This window comes from Clupea harengus, chromosome 8, assembly GCF_900700415.2.
Source record: "Clupea harengus chromosome 8, Ch_v2.0.2, whole genome shotgun sequence".
Classification (NCBI taxonomy): Eukaryota; Metazoa; Chordata; class Actinopteri; order Clupeiformes; family Clupeidae; genus Clupea; species Clupea harengus.
This window is the reverse complement of record NC_045159.1, coordinates 16,697,474-16,706,653: the sequence shown is the minus strand read 5'-3', so window position 1 is coordinate 16,706,653 and position 9,180 is coordinate 16,697,474.

Genomic DNA, 9,180 nt, shown 5'->3' with positions numbered 1-9,180 from the left:
TTTAGTTGAGCCACCAATTTGTCTGGGGAAGCGTTATCGTATCTCTGATTCATGGCCTCTTGTTTTGAAACTGCGGCCCCTTGTCAACTGTGAGTTTGGATATTACAGATGTCCCATTTGACTGACAAACATTTTAAGCTGCAAGTTGAGAAGAACAGTCCCAGTGTTCCCAGACCTCATGAAAAAGGCCTCACCCTGGCCTCTGACATCCTCAAGATGCCGTAACTTCATCGAACATGTAGGCAAAGCACAACGTGCATAATCTTTTAATCAAACTAGTCCACAGTAAATAATTCAGTTTAAAAACTGAAATATGATTGGGTAAAAAAATATGTAATCTTATCTGTCATCTTTACTCAAAATGGTGTTACAGTGACTTTGCATTTACAATGAGCAAAGAATGACAATGAATTTCCACACTGCAATGACAGCATAATTCTTCACCCAGTTATAGCTCTGAGGCATTGACATTTTGGGATGCTGAAGCTCCCAATGGCAGATCAAAGTAACTGATAATCTGCCTTCCTCCCTAACCTCTCGAACTCTCGTGTCCACTTTCTGCATTATCGTGTTTAACTGACATCGTCAAAGCCCAATACCAGACCCTGAGCTTCCCCAAACTTCCCTTTGCATTGCAGCCTCGTAAGTGGATATATCTCCAATGGTGCCGAGACTGTTTAATCAGCCTGGATTTTACAGGCTTTAGCGTGTTAGCATGTTTTCTTAGCATGTTTCAAACTAAATGCTAACGATAGCAACAGAAAGCAACAATAAAACAAATCAAAGCATACACACAGCACTGTAGTTTTAAATAGCCTAATATTCAACACTGAATGTCCTGGTCAGTGTTTGTCAGCTACTCAGTAAGGTCTGGACACACCAATGCAACGGTTGCCCATTCAGTGTCCATGACGGCCAATGCCCACAGCTTCTGTGGTGTGTCATGCCCTGTTGGCACGCATTAGCCCTTGACAGGGGCCGTTTTAGGCTGATTAAACATGATACATCGCCATCTGAGGTGTCAGTCAGACAAAGCCCTCTGATTAGCTGTTCTGGCTGAACATGCATGGAAAGAAAAACAGAGGAGACTAAAGCAGGCCAAGCACCCACAGCTGCCAGCCAGCTCTGAGCCAGACCCCCGCCGGATCGAGGCCGGATGCCTTTCAGAGTCAGCTGATATCTAGGATATGACATGATCTCAGAGGGGCCTATGTGTGTCAACATCCGCTCATTTACTAAACATTTTTACCTCTTCAGCTATGTTTTTTTTATTATTGTGTGGCAGGCTGTTCAAAACAGATATCCATGGCAATAGCAGACTGCATGTCAGAATAATCAATTCTGAAGCTATGCAATGGATATTTGAAAGGGCGCCAAAAGCACAGTTCGGGTGCAACTGACAACAAAATGCACACATTAGAGGCACATATTTCATTCTCACTGTCAAAGGGTAACCGTTTAAAGGGTCTTTTAGGGTAGGCGCAAAAGACAGCAGGGAGAGAAAACTTTGTGGTTGAATTTGTCCTCCACCAGGTGCATAATCCATGAATGTGAAAAATATAAACAAAAAGACTAATAATATAAATTGAAACCAAATATATTTACAAACAGCTGTATGTGTACAGCCAACAGTACAATTTAGTATAAGTGTCCCAAAATGGAGACAGCACAAAGATATCAGCCTCATACTTCTGAGGAAGATAAAGCAGAGCATAGATATAGCTCACCAACCAAACTCTCATCCAAGAAGTTCTCAGCACAGAAGCTCCCTTACTACTACCACGCTAACTCTTTTAACAGGTAACTGAACTCACCCCAATTGGCCCATACCATCACAGGCTCACAGCTCAGGAGTTGATGTGGCAGAAGATATACACATTATACAAAGTTCAAATTATACCAATAATAATTTGAACAACGTCAGGCCTTTAAAATAATGATAACAATAGTTACGTATAGGTCACAAAGGCAAACTTAAAAAGGCAATGTAACAGTAAGTTGTCGAACAATATTTGGGCAATAAAACGGAGATTTTGAACGACGGTAAATGAATGAGCGTGCAGTGAAATGTTTGGCGTGGTGTTAGCGATAAGTGTGCACCGCTATGCTTCCACACACGCCAGCCAAGGGGAACGAGTTCAGAGAGTTATGCGGGGATGTACAATCAGAATTAGAATCAGAATCAGGTTTTATTGGCCAAGTAAGTTTGCACAAACAGGGAATTTGACTTGGTGAAGTAAAGTGGCTCTCAATGTGCTTACACAACACAAAACAAACAGTGCAACAGTGCAATGGTCTAAGAAGTTTAAGAAATATATACAAGGCGGAATGGCTATGTACAGTAGCTGTGAAACAATAGTGCAAAGAAGAAGTGGAGTGCAAGAAGTGCAGGGATAAATATACTGTATATGCTGCAGTGGGTTAGCTGTTCAGTAGTGAGACGGCTAGGGGGAAGAAACTGTTTTTGTGTCTGGAGGTTTTGGCGAACAGTGATCTGTAGCGTCTACCAGAAGGGAGGAGTTTGAATAGTTTGTGTCCGGGGTGTGAGGGGTCTGCAGTGATTTTTCCTACCCGTTTCCTGACTCTGGAGGTGTACAGGTCTTGGATGGTGGGCAGGTTGGCACCGATGATCTTTTCTGCAGACCTGACTGTCCGTTGGAGTCAGTTCTTATCCAGTTTGGTGGCCGATCCAAACCAGACAGTGATTGAAGTGCACAGAACAGACTCTATGACTGCAGTGTAGAACATGATCAGCAGCTCCTGAGGCAGGAAACTACAGTCAATAAGGACTGTAGAAGTCTCATAAAAGTATAAGTCTGTTGCGTCTGCCATTAGGACGCGCGAGGACACACTTAGGAAATGCGGCATCACACACACATCGTCATAATCTACACAACCATCAAACATCATCATAAGGTCACAAAGATAGCAGTTGTGGCTTTCCATCTCTTGATATGGTGGACCAGACATCATGCTCTCAATGGTAACACTTACTGTTTTCCTGTAATTTTTTTCTATGTCCAGTAGACTGTTTAAAAAACATATAGGCCGACAGTACATATGCAACATATACATTGCAACAGCAAACATACTGCAAGCCAGATTCTAAATCCATACATCAAATTTGGTATGTGTTCAAAAGCACAGTTCTCATGTAAGGAAACCACGGGGGAATTGAATGAAGGTTATGAAATGCAGCTGCATTTTTAAGACCTCATCACAGTGCCCCGGATATCTAGGCCTGTTCTATGGGGAGTTCAGGTTCAGAAATGACATGTACTACAGATTACGTAAGCAGTCTATACCACAAGGTCACAAGATGGCCGTGTTCATTTTGCGGTTCTTGACATGTGGGACCAGATGGTGTGTGATCAGTATGTTCTCCATGATGTGGCTTTCCAATAAATCCTAAAATGACAGTTCCAGCCAACCATCAGAGTTGACCAACCATCAACAAACATTATAAAACACAATAGAAAACAATCTATTAGTGTGAGTATTGATTTATACAGAGCTCAGGCCAAATGGCCATTTTATGATGAATTGTACCTTACATCCAGAATGTCTTTAAAAACGTATTTGAACTCATTAGTTAACATGAAGACATCTTTAACTTAAGAATCAACGGATGTTGAGTAATATTAAGCACTGTGATAAATTATATGAAGAACTTGTCAATGTTACTTAATTGTTCATGGCAACTTAGTGTAACATTTTGACCCCTCTTTTGACAACGTGGGAACCTAGAAGCCAAGACCAGTGAGAACTGTCATGACCACAGCAAGGATCTGAAGTGGTATGTGGGAACAGGTCCACAGTATGTATACGTATATACAGTATACATGTGTGTATGTGTGAGTGTGTGTGTGTGTGTGTGTGTCTGTGTGTGTGTGTGTGTGTGTGTCTGTGTGTGTGTGTGTGTGTGTGTGTGTGTGTGTGTGTGTGTGTGTGTGTGTGATGAAAACAACAACAACATTGTCTTGCGTATTCTCAATTGTTTTATGGATAACAATCATCAGCACTCTATGGGGAGCTACAGGAAATACCGGATGCAGACCAGAATGACCTTGTGAATCACCAGGGTGGACAGAGACAAAGTACTTTTACTTAAGTGCTGTACCTAAGTACATTTTCAGAGTATCTGTACTTCTCATTATACTGCAGAAGGTTCCTTGGAATTGAGTGGGCCATTTCAACATTCTGAGGTCCAATATTTCTTGATAATGATGAAAGATTCATACCGTTTTACACACAAACCTCTGAAGGAGTCACAACTCAGAATGAATGTCTTCTGATTCTTGTATTGCAGTGGTTCTCAAAGTGGGGGGCGCGAACACTCTCCAGGGGGGGCGCGATGTCACAGACAGAAAAAAAACAAAATCTACCGCCGACCTGTCACTGGTTAGTGAAAGCTCCCTCAGTGGCGAAATACAAGGGGCTGGACTGACCCAAACAAATCAAATACTGTTTTGCTCCTGATCCACCAATCAAAACGGAGTCTTATCATTTGAACGCAAGTTGAATCTAAGCTTCCGAGTATTAAAAAAAGCGCAGGCATGGTATGCGCTAACCCTGAGACGACAGGCACAGTTTGTTCAATTTCTCTTATTTCCTCTATCATTCAGATATTCATTGCTTTATAAACAGTATTTTTAAAGACTCACTTCCTTAGTAGTACCTTACTGCACTTGCAGTAGGTCTATTCGTAGCCTATTCTGATGAGTAATTTGCTCCACAATCTTTAAAAAAAGCTCGTAGCCCCGAGAGCTAGCCTAGCTAGCTACCTTCTTCCAACTACAGCTAGCCCTTTTCTCCTTAACACCTACCTTTACATTTTTTGATCATCCACCGTGTTGCAACAAATAAAACACCAGCACTTGAATACTATTTTGTGCTGTCCCTGTCTACATTGTGTACAGTTTGTTTAGTTAGGAATCATTGCCTAGCACAGCCTTATCCATTATTCGTGTGCAAGTCGTTCACAACCACACATACAAGAACACGACGTTGAAATTAGAACTTTATTAACTTCACACACACTGTATCAGCAAATAAACACAACATGGACACGTTTCTGATTCGTAAAAGAGAAGCCTGTGGACAAACGTGATGGCCTCCAGCAACAACGAACCACCATGTCCAAGCATAGCACTGTCTCCAAGCAGTGTCTGTAGTTGCTCATAGAATTGCTAAGCTTGGCAAACCCCATACAATTGCCGAAACACTGATTTTGCCGGCCACGCAAGACGTGTAGAATAATGATAGGTATTGCGCTGAGTTTAGCTCCTATGTCAAACTACCGTTCATTCGCCTGAGTTCGGGATCCACTCTCTGCTCAGCAGATGAGCTGTCAATAGACATGAAAGAGCAGCTGAAGAGTGACAGTAGACTTAAGCATCTCCCCTCTTTCGTCATTCTGGGTAGCAATGATCAGCTTTGTGACATAGCCTTAAAAATGCTCCTCCTTTTCGCGTCGACATATTTGTGCGAGGCAGGCTTTTCGAGACTGACTGCGCTCAAAACTAAATACTGCAACCGCGCACAGATCGAGGATGACCTGAGGATATGTTTGTCAAACATTGCCCCAAGATTTGAGGACCTTTACAGTGCAAAGCAGGCTCATGTCTCACATTGACAGACCTGTAGGATTTTTTTTGTAAAGATCACAAGAGGCCCATAATAATAACAGTATCCTAATGATAGCAATAATTATGATAATAATAATAATAATACAATAATAATTGGTCGATAATAATTAATTATAATAATAATAACATAATGATGGTGATAATAATGAATAGCCTACTAATAGGCCTACTATTACTGATAATAATAATAACAATAATAATAATAATAATAATAATAATAATAAATAGCTATAATAATTGTCTGTATGGGCCTAACAATAACAATAGCCTAACCTTGACATGTCAGGCCTATCAATAACAATATGCTATCTATCTATATATGGTGGTGTAGTTAAGGGCGGTGGCGGCGGGCCGCGGGCGGCAGGGGGGGAGGGGGGACGGATGGGGGGGCCCCAACTACCCCTAACCAGCTTTGGGGGGGCCCAGCTTGCAAAAGTTTGAGAACCCCTGTTGTATTGTATTCATATGAAGTTATACCCTGATGTTTCATAAAGTTGGAATTAAGGTCAGGCAGAGAGGAACTGTGGAAGTATATCCGGTCCTTTTGTGTGAGCCTCGTTCCTTACACATATGTGTGACTCCGTGCTCTTTGAGATAAGGAGAACGGAATGTTTCTGGGACCGTGTGTGACGGTTCCGCCTGAGTGCTTGCTCTGCGTCATTAACTAAATTGCCAGGCTAGAATTGATTAGGGTAGCCTGGTACTCTTCCTGACTCTGTGTGACCTATGTAAGGAGAGCCCAGTGATTTATACCACCTCCTGTCAAACAGGATACTTAAACTCCAACTTTCTCTGCTCTAATCAAGGAAGCCGCTGTCTCTTTACATGAAGCCATGCTCTCTCTCCCTTGGTGCGCACCATTGTACAGAATAAAGCCTTGTTTCCTGATTTTTCAACCATCGCCTGACTGAGTGTCCAGACCTGTGGTACAAAATGACCATCTCTTCATCACTGCCTGCAGAAATTCCCAGTCCATCATGAGAACACAGGACGAAGTATGAACAGGTAAACTAGGTAAACATTAGTTTGATTCCAGATAAACATTTCAAACAAAGTTGTCTGTCCTTGTAGTAGCTGCAGTTTTATGCTATGGCGGTCAAATTACTTTTTATGGATTTTTGTGGATTTGCCAGCCAAGTTGTGGTATTGGGGCTGGATCCAGTGTGAATCCACTGCATATGCATACTAATAGTTAGCCAGCGAAAATGCTGAGTTAACATTACTGACTACAGCCCTTTCAGAAATATATGTTTTAATCTTGTTAAATAAAGACAGTACCATTAGTAGGGATGGGTGCCAAACCTTATATTAAATGGCCTCTGGATCTAAATTATTGCAGACCATAACATTGATAACCTCTGGCATTACCGGTTCTTTTATTGATACTTTTTGGTGTAATTTATCATCACGCTGCAGCCTCTCTGTGTCGGGGCTGTGTCCTCCACACACACACACACACACATACACACACACACACACACACACACACACACACACACACACACACACACACACACAATGCGATGACATTACAAAGAAAATGTACTTTTGAATACTCAAGTATATAAAAGCAAGTATTCCAGTACTTTAACTTAAGTATGAAATGGACTGAACAACTTTCACTGTGGAGTAATATTTGGAGTGTCTTTACTTTCTTTGCGTAGTGGAGTTGTGTACTTTCTTCACCTCTATGAATCATCATTAGGTGTGGATTAATCCACATCCAACCCTTGAAGCTTCTGGTATACTTGATGGATTGATCATTGCGTGCGCCTACGGTGACAACAACACAGCGCCAAAACCTTTTGTGCTCATGCTTGGTGCGTGTGTGACTTGCTGCAGTCTTCTCCTAAACGATAGGTGGCGCTGCTGAGAAATAATACCCTGGATCTACTCCCTGGAAAGTAATGCCCCAAATTAGAGCACAGTGAAATATACACGACAGTTAGGTCTTCATCAGACAAGACTGGAACATTAGAAAAGCACACAAACATTTGTACAATCGTTGCAGTAATCTCCCTCCATGTGTTCTATGCCATCTGTGAATCCCTATGCTCCTGCATTGAAGGGTCATAGAGATGCCTGCATAGACTCGTGTCTCCAGATCTTTCATTTTGCATAGACGCCAGCCGTGCCACCCGCAACAAGTAAAAGAAATTGGGAGGTGCGCGACCAGCCGAAACAACACAAAAGCAGTCTTTTTTTGTGTGCCACTATACACAAAGACAGAAATGGCAAGCATAAATCCCCTTTAATGCAGACGTTATGCAGATGCAACACATCTGGTGTGAAACGACCCGTAATCAGGTCTTGGCGGATGCACATGCTTTCAACTTCCTACATACAAGATGATGTTAGATTGACACCAAAATATACATTCATAAACGTGACAAAATACCCCCAAACTCTACATCCCGAGAGTCTTAATGTACAGCAAGCTATAGAAATAGTTAAAATATGAATACATTAAGTTATAAATAAATGCAATAAAGTGAATCAAGATTACAATAAAAGGTGCCAGAAGCCACAGTTCAAAAAGGAGCAAGCTGCGATATCATCGCCACGATCTCACCGCAACGATATCATCGCCACGATCTGACCACCACGATATCATCGCCACGATCTCACCACCACAATCTCATTGCCACGATCTTATTGCCATGATCTCACCACCACGTTGAAGGAGAAGAAAGTAAACCTTTTGCCGCCACCCACATCTTCCGTTCAAAAATGATCCACAAAGAAAGTTCATTCCAGCAGCTGAGAATCGTGACAGTTTGCAATTAGATGAGTCAGAATGCACACACTCCTCTCTAGCACTTGGCCTGTGAGGACGCCCTATCAGTCTTTTATACAATATACAATATATATATATATATATATATACTATATATACAGTATATAAACACACACACAGTATAATCAACTTATAGCACACACACTGCATACCATAATTCAAGAATAATGTAAAGAGAATAACACACCATTACCTAATTTTGTGAGGTAGAGGCTACTGCTCTCTGTTATGTGCGCGACTGACAGTAACGCAAGGTTCACGTTGTGTGTATGTATGTATGTACAGTGTGTGTGTGTATGTTGTGTGTATGTTGTGTGTATGTATGTTGTGTGTATGTAGGTTGTGTGTATGTTGTGTGTATGTATGTTGTGTGTATGTAGGTTGTGTGTATGTTGTGTGTATGTATTTTGTCTGTATGTAGGTTGTGCTTGTCTTTTCTGAAGCAAGGCTCGTTTCGTAGCACTGTCGTGCAAAATAAGATGAAAACACATTACAAAAACACAAAGTTCAAGTATACTAATGATTCAAGTATACTAATGATTCTTAAGACCTGCCTTCATTTAACCTTGTGCCGATTTTCAGAATTAAACACACATCACTTGAGGCTCTCACCAGTTCTAGTGTTAAATAGGTTATTAGAGTCCGGGACACCTTGAGCCTGGCGGCTGAAATGCTATTTGAAAGGTAAACAGAGAGTTGATGACTCAAACATCCATGTAGGCTAAGGGAATGTAG